At 38.5% G+C, this 23241-nt stretch overlaps 1 long non-coding RNA gene across 2 annotated transcripts in view; it reads right to left on the bottom strand.

The window, feature by feature from the left end:
* Positions 1-2592: 2592 nt before the first annotated feature.
* LOC143654247 (uncharacterized) overlaps positions 2593-23241 on the bottom strand; it is a 31412-nt gene continuing 10763 nt past the window's right edge. The window contains exons 2-4 of one of the 2 annotated variants that reach the window (XR_013161719.1): positions 21491-21576; positions 20261-20414; positions 2593-2880 (exon numbers count right to left, since the gene is read on the bottom strand). This is a non-coding gene — a long non-coding RNA (uncharacterized LOC143654247). The remainder of the gene's footprint in view (positions 2881-20260; positions 20415-21490; positions 21577-23241) is intronic. The other variant, XR_013161718.1, reaches the window with a different exon arrangement.

The following is a 23241-nucleotide window of genomic DNA, read 5'->3' as shown; positions in this document are numbered from 1 at the left end:
GACTTGACTCCTGAGGACAAGCTGGGACCTGGCATCATGGTAAAGAGAAAGCTTTCTTGACCAAAAGGGGGAAGAGAGAAATGAGACAAAATAAAGTCTCAGTGGCTGAGAGATTTCAAACAGAGTCAAGAAGTTACCCTGGAGTTTATTTTTATACATTATGTAGATAGCCCTTTTTCGTTTATGGTATATTGGAGTAACTAGAGGGAAGTGCTTTGTGCCGATTTGAAAGGATTTACAAACCCTAGAAAAGCCATGTTTTAATCCTAATCAATCTTCTGGGAGCAACCATTTCTTCTAATCCCTATTCAGTACTATAGGTTGGAATCTTGATTAGGTTATCTCCACGGAGATATGACTCACCCAATGTGGATATTAACTTTCAAATGGAGGGATATGTGACTTCCACCCATTCCAGGTGGATCTTGATTACTTTACTGGAATCCTTTAAAAGAGGAAGCATTTTGGAGAATGCTTGAGAATGACGAGAGCAGCAGAGACATGAGAACTACAGAGACCACCAGCCAGTGATCTTTGGAGATAAAGAAGGAGAATGCCCCTGGGGGAGCTTCATGAAGCAAGAGGCCTGGAGAGGACATGTATGTCTTGTCTCTTTCCAGTTGACAGAGAAGCCCTGAACTTCATCAGCCTTTCTTGAGTGAAAGTAACCTCCTGTTGGTGCCTTAATTTGGACATTTTTATAGACTTGCTTTTGGGACATTTTCTTGGCCTTAGAACTGTAAACTAGCAACTTATTAAATTCCCCTTTTTGCTCTGTTTCTGGTATATTGCATTCTGGCAGCTAGCAAACTAGAACATACTTGAAACTGTTGAACTGTAATTCAGTAGCCTTGATTCTTGAAGAAGACTGTATAACTATATAGCTTTTACAATGTGATTGTGTGATTGTGAAAACTTTGTGTCTGATGCTCCTTTTATCCAGGTTATGGACAGATGAGTAAAAAACCAAAGGATAAATAATAAATAAATAATAGGGGAGATAAAGGGTAAAAATTGGGTTGATTGAAATATTGTGGGTCAATGAGGGGGAGGAGTAAATGTATGAGATGCATGAGTTCTTTTTTCCCCTTTTTATTTCTTTTTTTAGAGTGATACAAATGTTCTAAAAATGATCATGGTGAAGAACAGACAACTATATGATGACATTGTGAGCCACTGATTGTATAATATGATTGGGCTATATGTGTGTGGATATTTCTCAATAAAAATATTTTTTAAAAAATTCAATAATCCAATACCGACCCTATCACTGGCAAGGAATTTGGACCAAGAAGGAGGCAGAAAGAAAAACAAGAACAAGAAGCCCCAAAAGAATAAGAAGCATGAGAAGCACAAGTAGTACAAAAATACATAAGAAGGAAAAAACTGTGGTTGCAGCTGCTGCAGCTACGGTAGCCACTGACCACTCCCACAACTGCATCAGCACAGGAAGAACCAGAGCCAGACCCAGAACCTAAGGAGATTGAAAGTGAAAGAGAACCTTGATGACTGAGAAAAGCACCTATGAGAAAAGGCATTGAGATCAATGTAGAAGGCTCCAATGTCCACATAGACTTAGATGGAAATGTTTGTTTTGATGCAAATTTTATTTGGTTTGTATGCAATTCAATTGCAAAATTGCTAAAATGTTTGAGCTTTAGACTATAACATTATTTGTTGTAATAATTGCTAGGTTGAAGTTCATCATGTAAAAAGGGGGGAGGGAATGGATTTACATTGCAAAAGGTGTTCACAGTGTCTTAGTGACATTCTGTCATTGATAGCTGACATAATTTCATTTAAGTTAAACTATTTTAACCCCCCATATCATCTTTTTTTAAAAAAAAGAAAAGGGAATTCAAATATAGTTGGCTTTCTTATGGTTTCTTTAAATGCCTCTGGCTATTTCCAGAGGTTTTTCTTTCTTCTTTACTTTCTCTCTTTTAAGTCTTAGCATCCATTTAAGTCATGATGCTACTGACCTTCTAAGGGTTTTAACCTTGCCCTGAAATAAGGTCAGTGTTGAACTACCACAAAAGTACAAATGAGTATTTTAATGCCACAAACTTTCATGTCTTCTTTGAAGACTCTGCTGGAATGAATCAGGATTCCAGCTCTGGGATGAGACATAAAATGAAAGTATATTGTTTGCCAGGACACTGTGGCTTTATATTGATGTGTAACAACTTGATCTGGAATACTGGAATTTCATTCTACTCTGATTTTTCTCTTTTCTTTCTTTCTTTCTTTTTTTTTAACATGGGCAGGCATCAGGTCTCCAGCATGGGAGGTAAGAACTCTGCCACTGAGCCACCACTGCCCTCTTTCTTTTCTTTTTTTTAAAGGCAATTACTTAGTCCCAGAAGGATCCTTCAGCTATATAAAATTTTGTTTTATAAAATGGCATGGCTCCATTAGTAATTTTGTCCTTTTCTTACAACTTGCATACATAACTTTCAGAGGGCTGGAAAAGTCCAAGACAAATAGTCTTGTTTTCACTGTCTTCGTGTTTGTTTTTAACTAAAGCTATATAAAGCTTGTGAATTAAACAATAAATTTTTAAATTAAAAAAAAATAATGGAACATGAAGCAAAAATAAATGCAAAGTGCTCCTAATCATCATAACCTGATAATTTATTCGCTGGTAGCTTCTTTCCAAAGAGTTTCAAAGAGTGCACTTGCTGCGCATGATGTCAAAGTAATCTTCAGTTATGAGAGTCAAACTTTTGTGAGGAGTGACTTCAGGAAATGCCTGAAGTAGAACTGCCCCATGGACCCCACCCCATTCATACTCATCTTGAACAGCTTGCTGGGGCGGTGCCCCTGAAACAATACAGTCTTCTTTGACCTGTGTCTTCAAATAAGAAGTTCTTTGCTCTTCTACAAAAAAGAGAAATAGAGAGACACAAGTTCCCAATGGAAAGGAAAATGCTTAACTTGCTAGTATTAAAGTCTTATGCCTTGTCCATGAAACATTGTGTCTGCCAACTCTCAAAGCATAGTTAATACGTATAAATTGGAGACTAAAAGACCTAGCATATTTTCCAGATCATCCTCCTTGACCAAATACACAATCGCTTCAGACAACTCACCTCCTTATATTTTCCTCAATATAGTTTTAAAATATTCCTATTATAAACACAGCTATGCATTGAGTTTCAAAATCTAGTCCTTTCATTCATTTAATACAAATATTTTAGTTTCTACTCTACATCAGACATGTGCTAGGCGTTGGGGCTATATTGATGAGTGAAAAACACACAGTCTCTAACCTCAGGGAGTTATAATCCAGTTGTTTTTTGAAAACATTAATCAAACTAAAACATCAATAAAGAAGAAAATTAAAGGGTGCTATAATCAAGAGTAGAGGCAAATGGGAACTACAATTTAGAAGGAGGGAGATTAGGAAATATGCCTTTTTAAGGTAGTGACTGCTGGTGACTTAGGGTAGGAAAGTGATAGTGTCTAGATATTTGCAATATCTTTTGATGGCTATACTGATAGGTTTTAATACATAACTGGTATATGAATGGAGGGAGATGGAAGATCCAGGATGGAAGGTATATGGATGGAAGGAGACGGAAGGTGCAAGAGGGAGATGGAAGGCCCAGGATGGAGGGAGCTGGAAGGTCCAGGATACATAAATGATATATGGATGGAGGGAGATGGAAGGTCTGGATGGAAGGTCCAGGATGGTTCAAACCCTGTGCTGGTTTGAAAGGATTATGCCCCCCAGAAAAGGCATGTTTTAATCCTGATTCATCTTGTGGAGGCAGCCATTTCTTTTAATCTCTATATAAATCCTTTTAATCCTCAATATAAATATTTCCTCAGATACCCATTGAAGATTTTCTCTCATCTAGTCTTACACAAATACCCATATTCATTTTTATATTTCATTTTATGCATGAGTGTTTGATTCTAAACCTTATACATGCCCTTTCCTGACAGGTGAATCAGCAGGATATTAGTTACATTTAACCCTGTTGCCCTAAGCACCACCTGTACTCTTTTTTTTCCCTTTAGCCAGGATATTGCTAAATCCAGAGATTCAAGGCTCTCTTCTACTGCTGCTCTCCATAGTTAGTTTACAATCTTCAAAATGGAATTTTAATTTAATTACTATGCCACGTTTAATCTATATTAATGTGGAACAAAATTCATAAGAAAAAAGGATGCACAGTGAAAAGCAGGACTTCTTTCATGACAGCTCTCAGTGGTATACCTGCTCAAAGTCAAACACCATTGTCAATTTCTTGAGTTTCCTTCAGAGATAAGTTTTGCATGTTCAAGCACATATTTTGAGAAAAAAAGGAAGGATGTCATATGCACTGTTCTACACCTTGCATTCTTCATTTAATAAATCTATACGATCTTTTCATATTATCTATTTAATGATAGCAGATTTTCCTCTGTATGGATGTAATATATTTATTTAATCTGCCCTTTATAAGAGGACATTTAGGGTTTCTTTCCTAATTATATGCTATTAAAAACAATGCTGCAATAAATAACCTTTATATACCTCATTTCACGCGTGTATAAGAAACTCTAAAGAATAAATTTTTAGTCTTGAAATGCAAAAATAAATAAGTGAAATGTAGAACCAAAGGGTATATGCATGTATAATTGTTTTTATGTGATTATTTATTAGAGAAGTTATAGGTTTACAGAAAATTCATGTAGAAAATAAGTTTCCATATACCCCCTGTGTTGGTTTGAAAGGATTATGTCCCCCAGAAAAGGCATGTTTTAATCCTGCTCCATCTTGTGGAGGCAGCCATTTCTCTTAATCCCTATTCAGCACTGTAGGTTGGAAACTTGATTAAATTATCTCCACAGTGATGTGACACACCCAATTGTAGGTATTAGCCATTGATTAGAGGGAGATGTAACTCCACCCATTCCAGGTGGGTCTTGATTAGTTTACTGGAATCCTTTAAAAGAGGAAATATTTTGGAAAAAGTGAGAGAGCCTTGAGAACCATAAGAGTCCACCCAGCCAGAGACCTTTAGAGATGAAGAAGGAAAATGGCCTCTGGGGGAGCTTCATGAAACAAAAAGACTGGAGAGAAAACTAGCAGACAGTACCATGTTCGCAGCTGAGAGAGAGAGAAACCCTGAACTTCATCAGTCTTTCTTGAGTGAAGGTAATCTCCTGTTGGTGCTTAATTTGGACATTTTTATAGACTTTCTTAAATTTGGACATTTTCACTGCCTTAGAACTGTAAATTTGCAACTTAATAAATTCCCCCTTTTAAAAGCCATTCTTTTCTGGTATATTGCATTCCGGAACTAGCAAACTAGAACCCCCCCTCTCTCACACACAGTTTTCCCTATTAATATCACTTCACATTACTGGGGTACCTTGTCTCAATTCATGAAAAAATATTATTATAATTGTATTATTAACTATAGTCCATAGTTTATATTAGGGTTCATTCTTTGTGTTGTAAAGTTCTATGGTTTTGTTTAATTTATATTCTAGTAATATATTTATATATATGTGTAAAATTTCCCCTTTTAACCACATTCAAATTTGTAATTCATGCTGTTAATTGCATCCATAGTGTAGTTACTGTTGCCACAACCATTACCAAAACATTACATCACTCCAAAGAGAAATTCTATACCACTTAAGCATGAGCTTTCCATTCCCTATCCCTACCCCAGCTCCTGGTAACCTGTATTTTAGTTCTAACTCTATGAATTTGTTTATTCTAATTATTTCATGTCAGTGAGATCATACAATATTTGTCCTTTTGAGTTTGACTTATTTCACTCAACATGACGTCTTTAAGGTTCATCTATGTTATCACATGTATCAAAACTTCATTCCTTTTATGACTGAATAATATTCCATTATAGGTATACACAGCATTTTGTTTATCCATTCAGTGGTTTATAGACACCAGGTTGCTTCTACCTTAAGGCAATTGTGAATAATGCCGCTGTAAACATTTATCTGCAAATTTTTGTTCGAGTCTCTGCTTTCAATTTCTTTGAATATGAAGTTAGAAGCAGCTGCACCATTTTACATTCCCATCAACAATGAATGAGTGTTCCTATTTCTCCAGACCCCTCCAACACTTGTTATTTTCTGTTTTTAGAATAGGAGTCATTCTAGTAGCTATGAAATGATATCTCACTGTGGTTTTGATTTGCATCTTCCCAGTGATTAATGATGCTGACCACCTTTTCAAGGGCTTTTTGGCTTTTTGTATATTTTCTTTGGAGAAACGCTTATTCAAGTCTTTTGACCAGTTTTTAATTGGGTTGTTTGTCTTTTAGCTGTTGAATCGTAGGATTACTTCATGCATACCGGATATTAAATCCATATCAGATATGTGATTTCCAAATATGTCCCCCCAGTCTATAAGTTATCTTTTTACTTTCACAATGAAGTTCTGTAATGCACAAATGTTTTAAATTTAAACAAGGTCCCATTTGTTTGGTTTTTTGTTGTTGTTGCTCATACTTTTAGTGGAAAGCTAAAAAACCATTGCCTAACACAGGGTCCTGAAGATCCTTCCCTGTGTTTTCTTCTGGAAGTTCTATAGTTTTGGTTCCTATATTTAGGGCTTTGAAGCAGTTGGGATTAATTTTTGTATATAGTATCAGGTAGGGTCTACCTTCATCCTTTTGCATTTGGATATCCTGTTTTCCCAGTACCACTTGTCGAAGGAAATATTAGTGGACTGTTTGAGTGGACTTGGCACCTTTGTCAAAAATCAATTGGCCGGGGTGGGCCATGGTGGCTCAGTAGGCAGAGTTCTTTCCTGCCGTGCCTCAGACCCAGGTTCGATTCCCAGTGCTGCCCATGTTAAAATAAATAAATAAATAAGTTGGCCCTACTTACATACAAGAATGTATTTTTTAACTCTCAATTCAATTCCATGGATTGTTCTATGTGTCTGTTCTTGTGCCAGTACAATGCTGTTATGATTCCTGTGGCTTCTAAATAAGTTTGAAAACTGGAACTCATGAATTCTTCAACATTGCTCTTCTTTTTCAAGATGGTTTTGGCTACTTGGGGCCCCCTATCTTCCACATAAATTTGACAACTTGCATAAATGGCTTTTCCACTTATGCAAATTAGACTGTGGGAATTTTAATTGGGGTTGGTTGAATCTGTAAATTGCTTTGAGTAGAATTGACATCTTAACAATATTTAGTCTTCCAATCCATAAACACCGAATAACTTTCCATTCATTTAGGTCTTCTTTGATTTCTTTTAGCAAAGCTTTGTGTTTTCTATTTTTATGTCCCTAACATTTTGGTTAACTTTATTACTCGGTATTTGATTCTTTAGTTGCTATGGTAAATGGAATTTTTTCTTTATTTCCACTTCATTTGTTTACTACTAGTGGACAGAAATACCACTGATTTTCTCAGGGTAATTTTGTACCCCACCACTTTGCTGAATTTGCTAATTAACTCTAATAGCTTTCTTTTGTTTTTTAGTTCCAGGCTTTTCTGTATATAGAATTATGTCATCTGCAACAAAGAAAAATTTTAATTCTTCCTTTCTAATTTAGATACCTTCTATTTCTTTTTCTTTCCTAGTTTCTCTGGTGAGAATTTCCAGTACAATATTGAATAACAGTGGTGATAGCAGGGATCCTTATCTCTTCCTGGCCTTAAAGGGGAAGCTTATATCTTTCACCATTCAATATGATATGAGCTGTGGGTTTTTCATATATGCCCTTTATCATGTTGAGGAAGTTTCTCTTTTTTTGCTAGTTTTTTTTTTTTTTTTTTATAATGCTTTTATCAAGAAAAGGTGCTGGATTTTGTTAAATGCCTTTTTGGCATCAAATGAGATGATGACGCATTCCCCTCTGTGTTAGTCAGGGACTCTAGAGAAACAGAACCAACAGGAGAGATCTGTAAATATGAGATTTATAAAGTTATCTCATGCAACTGAGGGAATGGAAAAGTCCAAAATCCATAGGGCAGGCTGTGAAGTTGGCAACTCTAACGAAGGGTCTGGATGAACTTCACAGGAGAGGCTCAGTGGCTGAAAAAAAACTTTTTACATTAAAAGCTTTCAGTTGATTGGATTATCTCATGGGGGACACAACTTAGTTGATTTCAGAGGTAATCAATCACAGATGCAATTAACTGATGACTTAATACACCAGACTTACAGTTGATCAAACAGCCATGAAATATCTTTACAGCAACAGTTAGGCCAGTTCTTGCCTAACCAGACAAGTGGGCATAATCACTTGGCCAAGTTCACACCAGAACCTGACCATAACAGTCCACCTCTTGTCAACTTGACACCTATACACATCACCTTGAAACATGCTTAATTTCCAAATAGAACACAACAATAGACATATGTTTCCCCTAACAATACTCAACTGTCCTGAGTACTACTAGAAACGCACTACATCTCTTCAGAATAGGGTGGAAATCCTTAGATAACAATCTTAAACTGCATTTCTTATGACTTAAATACTATAATATGAACAATACAACTTATGCCATATGATAAGAGGAAAACAAGATATTTGCTTATGGTGCAAATGTGAACATACTCATAACAAAACAGGGGGGAAATATACAAACAATCTCAGTCCTTATTTCTATAAGTGGTCACATGGTCGTAGCTCATCTTTATCACTACCTTCTTCTACTACCCATTTCATGTTCCCTTTACCCTTAGCAAGCACTTCAGCTGGCCATAGTTCTTTGCCTTGTAGAGTGACCCAAATCTTCATTCCTGAAGCTATTGGTAGACCTGCATAGATTGGGTTGTTGCAGTTTTCCATTGACTTTGATCATAGGGCAAGGTAGTACTAAGAGACACCCTAGGGGATCTCCTGTATTCCAGGAAAATTTTTCTTTACTTCCATTGTGTAGTTGCAGTCCTATTTCTCCTTAACAGTCAGGATCAATCACCCCAAACAGAACAGTAATCTCCTTTTGTGCCTGTTGATTCAGTGGCATGAGAAGCCAAAAGTGGCCAGGTGGCAGTCTTAACTTCCAGTTCAATGGAATCATTGTTGTGTCTCCTGGTAGGAGTATGCTTCCTTTTGGAACTAAGACCTGTTGACCAACAAAGCTTAAGATTTCAGGAACAAGAAGCAAAATGTTTTCTAGTGGATCATGAGGGGTGATAGTGTGTGGTACCTCTCCCATTTCCATCTCTTGATTCCTGGACCTGTGAATCTTAGCTATGGAAGGAACAGCATCATAGAGTAGATGCTGATTCAGAGCATATAAGCCTCCTGTAGAACACTGCCCCAGTCCAGTAATGTGTTGCCACCTAGTTGGCACCATAATTGGGTCTTTAAAAGGCCATTCCATGGTTGTATTATCCCAGCTGCCTCTGGATGATGGAGAACATAGTAAGATGAGAGAATTCCATGAGCATGTGTCCATTCCCACAGTTCATTTGCTGAGAAGTGGGTTCCCTGATCAGAAGTAATGCTGTGTGGAATACCATCGCAGCAGACAAGGCATTCCATAAGTCCATGGATGGTAGATTTTGCGGAAGCATTGTGTGTAGGGAATGAAAACTCATATCCAGAGTATGTGTCTATTCCAGTTAGAACAAGTTGCTACCACTTTCATGATGGAAGTGGTCCAATGCAATCAACCTGCCACCAGGTAGCAGACTGATCACCTAGGGAAATGGTGCCATATCAGAGATTGAGTGTGGGTCTCTGTTGTAGACAGATTGGACACTCAGGAGTGGCCCTAGCAAGGCTGGCCTTGGTAAGGGGAAGTCCATGTTGCTGAGCCCATGCATAAGCTCCATCTCTACCACCATGCACACTTTGTCCAGGAACCCATTGGGCAATGGTAGGAATGGCTGAGGAAAGAGGATGAGTTATATCTACAGCATGGGTCATGTTATCCACTTGATTATAAAAGTCTTCTTCTGCTGAAGTCACCCTCTGGTGAGCATTCACATGACAAATAAATATCTTCACATTTTTTGTACACTCAGAAAGGTCTATCCACATACCTCTCCACCAAACCTCTTTGTCACCAATTTTCCAATCATGCTCCTTCCATGTCCCTAATCATCCAGCCAAACCATTAGCAACAGCCCATAAATCAGTATATAAATGCACCTCTGGCCAGTTCTCCTTCTAAGCAAAATGAACACCACAAAATGAACTGCTTGAAGTTCTACCCACTGGTAGGATTTTCCCTCATCACTCTCTCATAAGGACATCCCAGAATGGAGTTGTAGTGCTGCAACTGTCCACTTTTGGGTGGTCCTTGCATATCATGCAGAACCATCTGTAAATCCGAATCAAGTTTCACTTTCTCAGTTAACTAACTGTAAGGAATTCCCCATAAGGCCATAGCTCTGGTATGGAAAGGGAAGATAATGTGGTTGGAGTGGGGGCCATCAACATTTGGGCCACTTCCTCATGTAACTTACTTGTGTTTTCAGGACCTACTTGAGCCCTATGTCCTACATAGCATTTCCATTTTATGATGGAGTGCTGTGTGCACGCCCAACTTTATGGCTTGGTGGGTCAGACAACACCCAGCTCATAACAGGCAACTCCTGTCTCATGGTAACTTGGTGGCCCATGGTTAAGTGTTTAGTCTCTAGTAAGGCCCAGTAGCAGGCAAAAAGCTATTTCTCAAAATGAGAATAGTTATCTGCAGCAGATGGTAAGGTTTTGCTCCAAAATCCTAAGGGTCTGCACTGTGATTCTCCTATAGGGGCCTGCCAAAGGCTCCATACAGCATCCCTATTTGCCACTGACACTTTCAGCACCATTGGTTCTGCGGGATCATATGCCCAAGTGGCAGAGCAGCTTGCACAGCACCTTCTCTTTTTCTGGCCTCCATTCAAAACTAGCAGCTTTTCTAGTCCCTTGGTTAATGGGCTGGATTAGCACATCCAAATGAGGAATAAATTGTCTCCAAAATCCAAAGAGGCCAACCAGGCATTGTGCCTCTTTCTTGGTTGCAGGACAGGCGAGATACAACATCTTACCCTTCACCTTAGAAGGGATATCTTGTCATGCCCTCCACCAATGGACATCTAGAAATTTCAGAGATGGAAGTCTCCTGCATTTTTGCTGGATTTATCTCCCATCACCTGACACACAAATGCCTTATCGATAAGTCTAGAGTAGTTGCTCTTTCTTGCTCCCTAGGTTCAATCGGCATATCATCACTATTATGTCTTGTGAGAAGGAGAAACAATTAAGGTCCCTGAGAAACAATTAAGGTCACAAGATTGTGACACAGGGCTGGAGAGTTGATATATCCCTGAGGCAGGACAGTGAAGGTATACTACTGGCCTTGCTAGCTGAGTACAAAGGGTTTCTGGTGATCCTTACTGACAGCTATTGAGAAAAAAAAAACACTTGCCAGATCAATAACTGCACACCAAAGACCAGCCTATGCATTGATTTGTTCAAGCAATGATACAACATCTGGAATAGCAGCTGTAATTGGAGTTACCACCTGGCTGAGTTTACGATAATCCACTGTCATCCTCCAAGCCCCATCTGTTTTCTGCACAGGCCAAATGTGAGAGTTGAATGGGGATGTGGTAGGAATCACCACCCCTGGATCCTTCAAGTCCTTAAAGGTGGCACTAATTTTTGCAATCCCTTCAGGAATATGGTATTGCTTCTGATTCCACTATTGCACTAGGTAGGGAAAGTTCTAATGGCCTCCACTTGGCCTTTCCTACCATAATAGCTCTCACTTCATGAGTCAAAAAACCCATGTGGGGATTCTACCAGTTGTTGAGTATGTTGATTCCAATTATGCATTCTGGAACTGGGGAAATTAATGGGTCTGGGGATCTGCTGGACCCACTGTAAGATGGACATGTACTAAAACTCCATTGATCACCTGATCTCTTTAAGACACTACTCTGACTGGTGGACCAGAGTGACATTTTGGGTCCCCTGGAATTAGTCCATTTTTGAGCCACGGTCTAGTAATCCATGAAATATATGATCATTTCCTTTTCCCCAGTGCCCAGTCACCCTGGTAAAAGGCTGTAGGTCTCCTTGGGGAAGGCTGTGAAGAAGGTTAACAGTGTACATTTTGGGCAATGTAAAGGGTCTTTCCCAAGGGTACCCGACCCTCCCTTCATTTGAGGGGCTCTGGGTCTATAAACTGTCTCAAGTCTGGGAATTGTGGAAGGGACCATGACTCTCTGTTTTTGTTATTCAAGTTAGACTTCTGTTCACTTGACCTAGAATTCTTCTGCTTATACAGCTCAAACAAGAATTTAAAAGTAGGAAGATGGCGGCTTAGTAAGACGCGCGGATCTTAGTTTCTTCTCCAGGACTCCTACTAGGGGAGTAGAAACGATACAGAAAGCGCCCAAAGCCACAACAGAGATAAAAAAGACAGCGTACCCCATCCTGGAACGGCTGGCTGGCTGAGAGAAGCAGCTCGGGTGAGATTGCCGAGGCGCGCGGGCCTCACCGGGCGGGGCGGGAAGCGGCCGGAGTTACTCCCTTCCCCCTTCCCGGGCCGGCTGGGAGAATTGGAGAGGCGGTCCCCTGAAACCAAGGCACCTGGCGCCCACACCACGCGCAGCCCCCCGGACCAACTGAGAGAATTGGATCGGAAACCCCCAGGCCGCGGAGAACGGTGACGGGTGGGGGAGGCCCCTTCCAAACCCGTGACTCCCGGGGAACGTGCACTCTCTCGGGCGGGCCGCTGCCACTGGCGCCCTCCCGCCACGCTTGTTGCCCAGGGCCGACTAGGAAATTCGGACGGGCTCTTTCCCTGGCTGCGGCGACCAGCAACCCTCCCTGCGTTCGGACCCCGGGCCGGCTCAAGCCGTTTCGGCTAGCGAACCCCCAGGACGGCGAGAGTTTTCCAAAGTTTAAGGTCCCACAGCACCTTTTACTGGTGGGACCCGCAGACAAACGGGTGCCACGAGCGCCACCTACTGGGCAGGATAAGAAAAACAGAAGCCAGAGATTTCACAGAAAAATATTACAACCTTGCTGGGTCCAACACCAAGAGAAATCTGAATAAATGCCCAGACGCCAGCAGCAGAAGATAACTGTCCACGCTCAAAAGATTGAGAATATGGCTCAGTCAAAGGAACAAACCAATAGCTCAAATGAGACACAAGAGCTGAGACAACTAATGCTGAATATACGAACAGAAATGGAAAACCTCTTCAAAAATGAAATCGATAAATTGAGGGAGGACATGAAGAGGACATGGGCTGAACATAAAGAAGAAATAGAAAAACTGAAAAAACAAATCGCAGAACTTATGGAAGTGAAGGATAAAGTAGCAAACATAGAAAAAATAATGGATAGCTACAATGATAGATTTAAAGAGACAGAAGATAGAATTAGTGATTTGGAGGATGGAACATCTGAATTCCAAAAAGAAACAGAAACTATAGGGAAAAGAATGGAAAAATTTGAACAGGGTATCAGGGAACTCAAGGACAATATGAACCGCACAAATATACGTGTTGTGGGTGTCCCAGAAGGAGAAGAGAAGGGAAAAGGAGGAGAAAAACTAATGGAAGAAATTATCACTGAAAATTTCCCAATTCTTATGAAAGACCTAAAATTACAGATCCAAGAAGTGCAGCGCACCCCAAAGAGATTAGACCCAAATAGGCGTTCTCCAAGACACTTACTAGTTAGAATGTCAGAGGTCAAAGAGAAAGAGAAGATCTTGAAAGCAGCAAGAGAAAAACAATCCATTACATACAAGGGAAACCCAATAAGATTTTGTGTAGATTTCTCAGCAGAAACCATGGAAGCTAGAAGACAGTGGGATGATATATTTAAAATACTAAAAGAGAAAAACTGCCAACCAAGACTCCTATATCCAGCAAAATTATCCTTCAAAAATGAGGGAGAAATTAAAACATTCTCAGACAAAAAGTCACTGAAAGAATTTGTGACCAAGAGACCAGCTCTGCAAGAAATACTAAAGGGAGCACTAGAGTCAGATACGAAAAGACAGAAGAGAGAGGTATGGAAAAGAGTGTAGAAAGAAGGAAAATCAGATATGATATATATAATACAAAAGGCAAAATGTTAGAGGAAAATATTATCCAAACAGTAATAACACTGAATGTCAATGGACTGAATTCCCCAATCAAAAGACATAGATTGGCAGAATGGATTCAAAAACAGGATCCTTCGATATGCTGTCTACAGGAAACACATCTTAGACCCAAAGATAAACATAGGTTGAAAGTGAAAGGTTGGGAAAAGATATTTCATGCAAATAACAACCAGAAAAGAGCAGGAGTGGCTATACTAATATCCAACAAATTAGACTTCAAATGTAAAACAGTTAAAAGAGACAAAGAAGGACACTATATACTAATAAAAGGAACAATTAAACAAGAAGACATAACAATCATAAATATTTACGCACCGAATCAGAATGCCCCAAAATACGTGAGGAATATACTGCAAACATTGAAAAGGGAAATAGACTCATATACCATAATAGTTGGAGACTTCAACTCACCACTCTCATCAAGGGACAGAACATCTAGACAGAGGATCAACAAAGAAATAGAGAATCTGAATATTACTATAAATGAACTAGACTTAATAGACATTTATAGGACATTACATCCCACAACAGCAGGATACACCTTTTTCTCAAGTGCTCATGGATCATTCTCAAAGATAGACCATATGCTGGGTCACAAAGCAAGTCTTAACAAATTTAAAAAGATTGAAATCTTACACAACACTTTCTCGGACCATAAAGGAATGATGTTGGAAATCAATAATAGGCAGAGTGCCAGAAAATTCACAAATACGTGGAGGCTCAACAACACACTCCTAAACAACGACTGGGTCAAAGAAGAAATTGCAAGGGAAATTAGCAAATACCTCGAGGCGAATGCAAATGAAAACACAACATATCAAAACTTATGGGACGCAGCAAAGGCAGTGCTAAGAGGGAAATTTATTGCTCTAAATGCCTATATCAGAAAAGAAGAAAAGGCAAAAATTCAGGAATTAACTATCCATTTGGAAGAACTGGAGAAAGAACAGCAAGCTAACCCCAAAGCAAGCAAAAGGAAAGAAATAACGAAGATTAGAGCACAAATAAATGAAATTGAAAACATGAAAACAATAGAGAATATCAATAAGGCCAGAAGTTGGTTCTATGAGAAAATCAATAAGATTGATGGGCCCTTAGCAAGATTGACAAAAAGAAGAAGAGAGAGGATGCAAATAAATAAGATCAGAAATGGAAGAGGAGACATAACTACTGACCTCACAGAAATAAAGGAGGTAATAACAGGATACTATGAACAACTTTACGCTAATAAATACAACAATTTAGAGGAAATGGACGGGTTCCTGGAAAGACATGAACAACCAACTTTGACTCAAGAAGACATAGATGACCTCAACAAACCAATCACAAGTAAAGAAATTGAATTAGTCATTCAAAAGCTTCCTAAAAAGAAAAGTCCAGGACCAGATGGCTTCACATGTGAATTCTACCAAACGTTCCAGAAAGAATTAGTACCAATTCTCTTCAAACTCTTCAAAAAAATCGAAGTGGAGGGAAAACTACCTAATTCATTCTATGAAGCCAACATCACCCTCATACCAAAACCAGGCAAAGATATTACAAAAAAAGAAAACTACAGACCAATCTCTCTAATGAATACAGATGCAAAAATCCTCAATAAAATTCTAGCAAATCGTATCCAACAGCACATTAAAAGAATTATACATCATGACCAAGTAGGATTCATCCCAGGTATGCAAGGATGGTTCAACATAAGAAAATCAATTAATGTAATACACCATATCAACAAATCAAAGCAGAAAAATCACATGATCATCTCAATTGATGCAGAGAAGGCATTCGACAAGATTCAACATCCTTTCCTGTTGAAAACACTTCAAAAGATAGGAATACAAGGGAACTTCCTTAAAATGATAGAGGGAATATATGAAAAACCCACAGCTAATATCATCCTCAATGGGGAAAAATTGAAAACTTTCCCCCTAAGATCAGGAACAAGACAAGGATGTCCACTATCACCACTATTATTCAACATTGTGTTGGAGGTTCTAGCCAGAGCAATTAGACAAGAAAAAGAAATACAAGGCATCAAAATTGGAAAGGAAGAAGTAAAACTATCACTGTTTGCAGACGATATGATACTATATGTCGAAAACCCGGAAAAATCCACAACAAAACTACTAGAGCTAATAAATGAGTACAGCAAAGTAGCAGGTTACAAGATCAACATTCAAAAATCTGTAGCATTTCTATACACTAGTAATGAACAAGCTGAGGGGGAAATCAAGAAACGAATCCCATTTACAATTGCAACTAAAAGAATAAAATACCTAGGAATAAATTTAACTAAAGAGACAAAAAACCTATATAAAGAAAACTACAAAAAACTGCTAAAAGAAATCACAGAAGACCTAAATAGATGGAAGGGCATACCGTGTTCATGGATTGGAAGACTAAATATAGTTAAGATGTCAATCCTACCTAAATTGATTTACAGATTCAATGCAATACCAATCAACATCCCAACAACTTATTTTTCAGAAATAGAAAAACCAATAAGCAAATTTATCTGGAAGGGCAGGGTGCCCCGAATTGCTAAAAACATCTTGAGGAAAAAAAACGAAGCTGGAGGTCTCGCGCTGCCTGACTTTAAGGCATATTATGAAGCCACAGTGGTCAAAACAGCATGGTATTGGCATAAAGATAGATATATCGACCAATGGAATCGAATAGAGTGCTCAGATATAGACCCTCTCATCTATGGACATTTGATCTTTGATAAGGCAGTCAAGCCAACTCACCTGGGACAGAACAGTCTCTTCAATAAATGGTGCCTAGAGAACTGGATATCCATATGCAAAAGAATGAAAGAAGACCCATCTCTCACACCCTATACAAAAGTTAACTCAAAATGGATCAAAGATCTAAACATTAGGTCTAAGACCATAAAACAGTTAGAGGAAAATGTTGGGAGATATCTTATGGATCTTACAACTGGAGGCGGTTTTATGGACCTTAAACCTAAAGCAAGAGCACTGAAGAAGGAAATAAATAAATGGGAACTCCTCAAAATTAAACACTTTTGTGCATCAAAGAACTTCATCAAGAAAGTAGAAAGACAGCCTTCACAATGGGAGACAATATTTGGAAATGATATATCAGATAAAGGTCTAGTATCCAGAATTTATAAAGAGATTGTTCATCTCAACAACAAAAAGACAGCCAACCCAATTACAAAATGGGAAAAAGACTTGAACAGACACCTCTCAGAAGAGGAAATACGGATGGCCAAGAGGCACATGAAGAGATGCTCAATGTCCCTGGCCATTAGAGAAATGCAAATCAAAACCACAATGAGATATCATCTCACACCCACCAGAATGGCCATTATCAACAAAACAGAAAATGACAAGTGCTGGAGAGGATGCGGAGAAAGAGGCACACTTATCCACTGTTGGTGGGAATGTCAAAGGGTGCAACCACTGTGGAAGGCAGTTTGGCGGTTCCTCAAAAAGCTGAATATAGAACTGCCATACGACCCAGCAATACCATTGCTAGGTATCTACTCAAAGGACTTAAGGGCAAAGACACAAACGGACATTTGCACACCAATGTTTATAGCAGCATTATTTACAATTGCAAAGAGATGGAAACAGCCAAAATCTCCATCAACAGAAGAGTGGCTAAACAAACTGTGGTATATACATACGATGGAATATTATGCAGCTTTAAGACAAGATAAACTTATGAACCATGTAATAACATGGATGGACCTAGAGAATATTATGCTGAGTGAATCCAGCCAAAAACTAAAGGACAAATACTGTATGGTCCCACTGATGTGAACGGACATTCGAGAATAAACTTGAAATATGTCATTGGTAACAGAGTTCAGCAGGAGTTAGAAACAGGGTAAGACAATGGGTAATTGAAGCTGAAGGGATACAGACTGTGCAACAGGACTAGATACAAAAACTCAAAAATGGACAGCACAATAATACCTAATTGTAAAGTAATCATGTTAAAACACTGAATGAAGCTGCATCTGAGCTATAGGTTTTTGTTTTGTTTTGTGTTGTTTTGTTTTGATTTTACTATTATTACTTTTATTTTTTTCTCTATATTAACATTCTATATCTTTTTCGGTTATGTTGCTAGTTCTTCTAAACCAATGCAAATGTACTAAGAAATGATGATCATGCATCTATGTGATGATGTTAAGAATTAATGATTGCATGTGTAGAATGGTATGATCTCTAAATGTTGGGTTAATTTCTTTTTTTCCGTTAATTAAAAAAAAAAAAAAAAAGAGAAGGGATAATTGGAGATGAAGGGATACAGACTGTACAACGGGACTGGATATAAAAACTCAGAAATGGACAGCACAATACTACCCAATTGTAATGCAATTATGTTAAAACACTGAATGAAGCTGCATGTGAGGTATAGGTTTTTTGTTTTTGTTTTTTTTGTTTTTTTTCTTTCTATTATTGTTTTAATTCTTATTCTGTTGTCTTTTTATTTCTTTTTCTAAATCGATGCAAATGTACTAAGAAATGATGAATATGCAACTATGTGATGTTATTAAGAATTACTGATTGTACATGTAGATTGGAATGATTTCTAATTGTTTTGTTAATTCTTTTTTTAATTAATAAAAAAAATGTGAAAAAAAAAAAAAAGAATTTAAAAGTAGACTACCCATTTATTTTAATTCTAGGTACTCCATAATCTACTAGCCAACACAACAAGTCTCTGCAGGTCAGAATATTTTGACTGCTGCTTTGAGTCTGCTGTCCATTATGGTGGCCATGTCCACCTTGTCTATAGAGGTTAACTGTCACCACATGGCCTCTGCCAACCTGGGATCTCATCATCCCCATTGTGTTGGAAGATATCCAGCTCAGTGACAGCAGTTTCCAGAGTAATATCTGACCTACAAAGAAGGGTGATTACAGAGCTCTTCAGGGATGATGGAGCCAGTCTCATGAATTTATTCCTCAAGGTTATAGTGAAAGATGTGTCCTCTGGATATTGCTGGGGTGTGTGAGCAGAACTTCCGTGATAAATCCACTCTAACATTTCAGTCTCTCTAAGCCTCTGGATCCCTTCATCTATATTATACCAGGGCAGTTCTGGCATTTCAACTTCAGGTAATCTCAGCCACCTATGGATCCAGGTTTCAGCCAACCATTCAAAAAAACAGTTAATGCCCCTTGCAACCCCTTGAGCTACATTACTGAATGCAGAATCTCTGCTTAGTGGACCCTTATCAATAAATTCAGCTTGACCCAACTTTATATTCTTCCACCATCATCTCACACCCTTAATACCCATTCCTGCACATATTCCCTTGACTTCTTTCTATATAGATTGGAAAACTAATGCAGTTCTTTCAAAGTATAGCATACTTCCTCATGGGTCACACTTTGTACCTCACCTTTCGGGGCCTGTTGGGACTTTCATCTATTTATAGATCTTGAAGAAAAGAGAGGTGGTAGTGGTGGGGGTGGTCATGAAAAAAATGCAAGTGTCTTTCAGGCCAATTACCTAAGGGCACTTCATTGCAGTTTCAGCTGGTAAAACAGGATTAGTCACTCCAGACAGAGGAGTAAGGGCTATTTCCCCAGGGGAGGTGGTTACAGGGTTTTTAGGCACTAAAGGATTAATTTTGTTATGTGGGGGTGGACTCCTCTAGAGAGACTGGAAGCCTCAAGGCAGACTAACCTTCTGGAAGCTCTTTCTTCAGGGCAGGTCATTATAGGTCTATCTAGCAAAGACTCAGCAGATATCAGGGATCCCGTCTCTCCATTGCCATCATTATCAAGCCATATATAACCATCCTACGTTTCAGAATCCCATTCTTTTCCAATCAAAGCCCTTATTTTAATAGCAAACACTCTTCAAGGTTGAGATTTTAGTTTATGATGTAAATCTGCTCCTTGCGCAATGAGGCTTTGTGTATTATTTTCAGAGATCTTAAGTCTGTGACCACAGGAAATAAGATTTTCTTTCTGGGAACACATGGAAACTTTTACACCGCTCATACAGCACTTAAGGTGTAATCTGCAGCCTTTCAGCTCATCCCTTTTCCTCATCACCATATCCAGTATATCTAAAACCAACCTGTCAACCTCATTATACCTCTTAAGGCCACAAAACTCTGTAAAGGTGTCAAAAACATTCTCACTGAGAGTCTTGCCTTGTATAATCCTACAATAAGCAGACTCTAATGGTGATATTTTGAGTATCTTTTTCCAACTTACCCCATGAACTGTCAGTGCTATCTTGATTACTGGAAACAGAGTCATTAGTGCCTCTGAGTCTAGTCAGAGTAGAAAACTGATTGTAAAAATCCATTTTTAAGATTCTTTATCTCAAGAACCACTCCTGGTAACAAGCTGTGTTAGTCAGGGTTCTCTAGAAAAACAGAATCAACAGGAAAGATCTGTAAATATGAGATTTACAAAGGTGTCTCACACATCTGTGGGAATGGAAGAGTCCAAAATCCATAGGGTAGGCCATGAAGCTGGTGGCTCCAATGAAGGGTCTAGATGAACTCCACAGGAGGGGTTCACTAGTTGAGGAAACAGTGAAAGAGTCTCTTTTCTTCCTTAAAAGCCTTCAACTGATTTGATCTCATTGTGGGAGATCTGCCTTAGCTGACTGCAGATGTAATCAGGCACAGATGCAATCAACTGTCTGATGATTTAATACACCAGCCTTCCGGTTTATCAGCCAGCCATGAAATATCTTTGCAACAACAGTCAGGCCAGTTCTTGCCTGACCAGACACCTGGGCATAATCACTTGGCCAAGTTGACACTAGAACTTAACCATCACACACCCCCAGCCTGGACTTATAGTTAAATAAAAACCCTACAATCAGGGACTTCCAGCTATGACAAACTGAAAAGATCAGCAAATTTCCATTCAAAAATGCAACCATAAAACTGGACACAATTGAGTAGTTAGAAGGAAAAACATGAAATTGTGAAACTGTAACCTATACCAAACTTAAATCTGTCCTATAACTAATTGTTAAAATGTACTTTGAAATTTGCTTTTTCTGTACATATGTTATATTTCACAATAAAAATCTTAGGAAAAAAACAGACACAATTGACTAAAACAGTCATTTTGGCTCTCTGAGAACAGATCAAAGACATACAACAATCTGAGAAATATTTATACTTGAAGAACTGCTGAAATTTGGTAGGAATAGTGGCAGCCTGTGGCATCTGGCCTAAGGCTGCTCCCTTTCTCCTCCCTGCCCCCAGATTTGGCATCTTCTAAGGTAGGGCAGGCCAAGAAGATCAGCAACACCTCTGCCACAGTTGAAAGGGGCTCATTCAATTTGGAGTATTGGGTGCATCCCCTTCCTATCAGCCATATCAGTAAATGTGACAGTCTCAGAGGCAGGCAACTGGGAGGATCAAGGGCCCTACTAGGCTGAGGTTGCATGGAAAGGGCAAGCAAATGCCTCGCTGAGGGTACCTGATGAGCAGCAGAGACTAGAGAAGACCCAAATCAGCCATGAGCTCCTGGCCAATCTTCATACTGTGCACATGCACAAAAGACACCTAGAAGAGCACAAAGAAAAGGAAAAGCTGAGACAGATATTTAAAAGGCCTGAATTTTAAATGTGCTCCCCACCCACATAGACCCATTGGTAGATGTCAGAGGCTTATTGGCTTGAGGTCCTTGAGTACTACCACTGTCCAATTATTAACTGAGTACTAACATTTCCAGACAAAGTACTACTCTTAGAAAACCACACTTAAAAAATAAAAATATGAATATATATGTTCATATACATTCCTTTATATATATATATACACACACATACATGAATGCATACATATATAAGGAAACAAGAATTATATGTGTGTGTGGGTATACAAAAAACACATATATACTGAGCAAAGACATCAGCAGATGTACAATTCAGAAGACAGACTTCATAGATTTATCAAAACATTAAAATAAATGAATGAATGGAAACAGAAACAAACTAAAAAAAAAACAATGTAGCAGCATCAACAATAACCTTCACAAGGAAAATCAGAATTCATATTTATTTCAATATCATATCTAAAATAAGTTTTCAACAAAATTATGAGATATGCAAAGAAACAAGAAACTAAGCCAAACAGAGGGAAAAATGGAGTTAATAGAATCTGTCCCTGAGAATCCTCAGATGTTGGATTTAGCAGGCAAAGACTTCAAAGCAGTTATCAGAAATATTATATATTCACAGAATTAAAGGAACTCATGTTTAAAAAATGGAAACAAAGGATGAGTACAATAAAGCAACAAATAGAAATAATCAAGAGGGAGAAAGAAATTATAAAAAAGAACCAAAAAGAAATTCTAGTATTAAAAAGAATATAATTGATAGGAAAAGTTCTTTAAAAGAGCTCAAAAGCAGATTATAGATGGTAAAAATAAAAGAGTTTGTGAATTTGAAAACAGATGATAGAAATTATCCACTCAGAAGAAGGAAAAAGATTGAAGAAACAAGAACAGAAACTCAAAAACCTGTGAGACCACATCAAATATACTAACATACACGTATGTGACTTCCAGAAGGAAAGGAAAGAAAAGGGCATAAAAATAGTTGAGAAAATAATGACTGAGAATTTCCCAAATTTGATGAGAACCATTAACCTTCACCTCCAAAATCTCTTCTAATTCCAAATAGGTCAAACACAAAGAGATGTACACCTAGACACATCATAGTTAAACTGAGAAAGCCAAAGCCAAAGAGAAAATCTTGAAAGCAACAAAGGATAATGACACATCACATATAGGGAAGCATCAATATGATTAATTACTGGAGGCTACAAAGAAGAACATGACAGGCCTAAAGAGCTACAAGAAAAAGCTTTCAACCAAGAATTCTATGTTCAGCTAAGTTATCATTCAAAAGTGAAAGTGAAGAAACTTCTGGGGAAGATGGCAGTGTAGAGAGCTCCAGTATTCCTTCTTTCTACCAAAACAGCTATTAAATAGACAGGAATAGTATGAAATAACTATTCTGGGAATCTGGAGGCCAGAAGAACACTGTACAGTATCCAGGGAATAGCAGGAGGAAAAGGCTGATAAACTATGGAAAAGGGCAGTCCCAGGACATTTTGGAGCCATTCTGTACCCTTTTGTGAGCCCCTGCTGGTGTTCTGTTTGAGAAATACTGAATTTGGAAAGACTCTCTTGGGTGACCCTCCTACCAGAATTTACCCTCCAGG

This window comes from Tamandua tetradactyla, chromosome 13 (genome assembly GCF_023851605.1).
Source record: "Tamandua tetradactyla isolate mTamTet1 chromosome 13, mTamTet1.pri, whole genome shotgun sequence".
NCBI classification, from domain to species: Eukaryota; Metazoa; Chordata; class Mammalia; order Pilosa; family Myrmecophagidae; genus Tamandua; species Tamandua tetradactyla.
This window is presented reverse-complemented; position numbering and strand designations above follow the sequence as displayed.